This window comes from Cervus canadensis, chromosome Y, assembly GCF_019320065.1.
Source record: "Cervus canadensis isolate Bull #8, Minnesota chromosome Y, ASM1932006v1, whole genome shotgun sequence".
Taxonomy (NCBI): Eukaryota; Metazoa; Chordata; class Mammalia; order Artiodactyla; family Cervidae; genus Cervus; species Cervus canadensis.
Window position 1 is genome coordinate 1,914,184 of NC_057420.1, and position 3,666 is coordinate 1,917,849.

Below are 3,666 nucleotides of genomic sequence, written 5' to 3' on the forward strand. Positions count from 1 at the left end.
GTGCAAAAGCTTTTAAGTTTCATTAGGTCCCATTTGTTTAGTTTTGCTTTTATTTCCAATATTCTGGGAGGTGGGTCATAGAGAATCCTGCTGTGATTTATGTCAGAGAGTGTTTTGCCTATGTTCTCCTCTAGGAGTTTTATACTTTCTGGTCTGTTTCATTGATCTATATTTCTGTCTTTGTGCCAGCACCATACTGTCTTGATGACTGTGGCTTTGTAGTAGAGCCTGAAGTCAGGCAGGTTGATTCCTCCAGATCTGAAAGAGACACATGCACCCCAGTGTTAATCTCAGCACTGTTTATAATTGCCAGGACATGGAAGCAACCTAGATGCCCATCAGATGATAAATGGATAAGGAAGCTATGGTACATATACACAATGGAATATTACTCAGCCATTAAAAAGAATGCATTTGAATCAGTTCTAATGAGATGAATGAAACTGGAACCCATTATAGAAAGTGAAATAAGCCAGAAAGATAAAAGCCAAAACAGTATATTAACACACACATATGCATATATATATGGAATCTAAAAAGATGGTAACAATAACCCTATATGCAAAACAGAAAAAGAGACACAGATGTACAGAACAGACTTTTGGACTCTGTGGGAGAAGGCGAGGGTGGGATATTCTGAGAGAATAGCATTGAAACAAGTATACTATGAAGGGTGAAAGAGATGACAAGCCCAGGTTGGATGCATGAGACAAATGTTCAGAGATGGTGCACTGGGAAGACCCAAGGGATGGAGTGGGGAGGGAGGTGGGAGGGGGGATCGAGATGGGGAACACATGTAAATCCATGGCTGATTCATGTCAATGTATGACAAAAGCCACTACAATATTGTAATTAGCCTCAAACTAATAAAAATAAATGGGTGAAAAAAAAGGCTATTTTTTTTTTTTTTCCAGTGGTCATACATGGATGTGAGAGCTGGACAATAAAGAAAGCTGAGTGATGAAGAATTTATGCTTTTGAACTGTGGTGCTGGAGAAGACTCTTGAGAGTCTCTTGGGCTGCAAAGAGACCCAACCAGTCCATCCTAAAGATCAGTCCTAATTGGAAGGACTGATGTTGAAGCTGAATTTCCAATCGTTTGCCAGCTGATTCAAAGAGCTGGCTCATACAAAAAGACCCTGATGCTGGGAAAGATTGAGTGCAGGAGGAGAAGGGGACGACAGAGGATGAGATGTTTGTATGGCATCACTGACTCAGTGGACATGGGTTTGAGTGGACTCTGGGAGTTAGTGATGGACAGGGAGGCCTGGCATGCTGCGTTTCACGGGGTTGCAAAGAGTCGGACACAACTGAGTGTCTGCACTGAACTGTACTTTTAAGTCGTTGATTCTGTGGATCATAATAAATTGTGGAAAATACTTAAAGAGATGGGACTGCAGGACCATCTTTCCCGTCTCCTTAGATACCTGTTTGCAGGTCAAGATGCAACAGTTACAACCATGTATAGAACAACTGACTCTTTCAGGATTGAGTCAGGAGTATGACGAGGGTGTTTATTGACACCTTTTTACCTAACTGAAGGAAGTGGCAACCCACTCCAGTATTCTTGCCTGGAAAATCCCATGGACAGAGGAGCCTGGTAGGGCTACAGTCCTTGGGGTCACAAAAAGTTGGACATGACTGAGCGACTGCGCTTTCCTTTCCTAGGCATCACACATCCTGAGATATGTCATGCTGGATGAGTTATATGCTGGAATCAAGATTTCGGGCAGGAATATCAACAACCTCAGATATGCATGTGAATACTGCTCTAATGATAGAAAAGGTAAAAGAACTAAATAGTCTCTTGATGAGGGTGAAGGAGAAGAGTGTAGTCGCAGGCAGATAACTTGAAGGTACAAAAACTCAGATCACAACGTCAGGTCCCATCACTCCATGGCAGATAGAATGGGAAAAATGGAAAGCAGTGACACATTTTACCTTCCTGGAATCTAAAATCGCTCCAAATGGCGGCTACAACCATCAAATTAGAAAGCAAATAATTATTGGCAGAAGAGCTATGAGAAATCTAGGCATGTGTGAAAAAGCAAAGACACCACTTCACCAGCAAATGTTTGTATAGTCAAGTCTGTGGTCTTTTTGGTATTTAAATATGGTAGATTGAGCAGGACCATAAAGGTGACAGAACGCTGAAGAATTTATGCTTTTGAATTGTGGTACTGTAGAAGACTCTTGATGGGTCCTTGGAACACAAGGAGATCAAAGTAGTCAGTCTTCAAGGAAATCAGCCCCAAATACTCATTGGAAGAACTGCTACTGAAGCTGAAGCTCTAATTTATCCATCAAATGCCAAAAGCAAACTCATTGGAAAAGACCCTGATGATGGAAAATATTGAAGTAGAAGGACAAGGGTGTGATAAGAATGAGTGTGTTGGATGTCATTACCAGGTATGACTTGGCCATTAAGCAATAAAAAGGAATGCCCTAATTTCATTCTTTCATCTTTATCTCTCAAGATTTTCCAGCAGCAACTATAAAGGATAATATCTTCTCCCCAATGTATATTGTTGTCTCCTCAGTCGTAGATTAGGTAACCATTTATTTGGACAAGAGGTTATTTCAGGGACTTCTATCTGTTCAATTGGCCTGTATCCCCATTTTTGTTTGTTTGTTTTTTGCCAGTTTCATGTTGTGTGGATTACTACAGCTTTGTATTACACACTGAAATCAGGAAACCTGTATCCTCCCGGCCTGTTTTTTTTTTTTTTCCTTTCTTTCTTTCTCATGATAGCATGGCTATTCAAGGTCTTTTACATTTCCCAACAAGTTGTAAAAAAAAAAAAAAAAAATGTATAGATCTGTGAAAAATGTCATTGTTAATTTCAAAGCAATTGCTTTGAATCTGTAAACTGCTTTTTGTAGCATAGCCATTTTCACAGTATTGAATCTCCAAGTCTAAGAGAATGGTATACCTCACCGTTTATTTTGTCACCTTTGATTTGTTTCCTTCATGCCTTATTCAATTTAGCGCACAAATTTTTGCCCAGGTTTATTCCCAGGAATTATATTATTCTAGGTACAGTGGTGAATGGGATTTCTTTCTTAATTTGTTTTCTTTTCTTTCTTTTTTTCTTTTTTTCTGATGTCAGTGTATAGGAATGCAAGTGGTCTCTGTGTGTTCTTTATAGCTGGACATTTCCCTGAAGTCATTGAGTAGCTGTCATAATTTTCTGGTTGCATCTTAGGATTCTCTGTGTGTAGTATCATATCATCTACAAAAAGTGACAGTTTTACCTCTTATTTTCCATTTTATTTGCAATTCTCCTCATTCTCCTCCTCCATCTCCTCCTCTTTCTCCGTCTCCTCCTCCTCCTCTGTCTCCGTCTCCTCCTCCGTCTCCATCTCCTTCTCCTTCTTCTCCAATTGCAGCAGCTAGGTATCCCAAGACTATGTTGAGTAACAGTGGTGAGAAGCGTGCATCTTTCTCTTATTCTTGAATTAGGGAGCATGGTTACAGATTTTTACCACTGAAAACACTGCTTGTGGTGGGTTTATCCGTGCATGGCCTTTATTGGTTAAAGAAGATTCCCTCTGTTCCCACTTCCTCTACAGGTTTCATCATAAGTGGGTGTTAAATTTTGTCAGAAGCTTTTTCTGCATCTATATCCTAAACAGATTCAACACCTCTCTTTGGAATACTTAGGT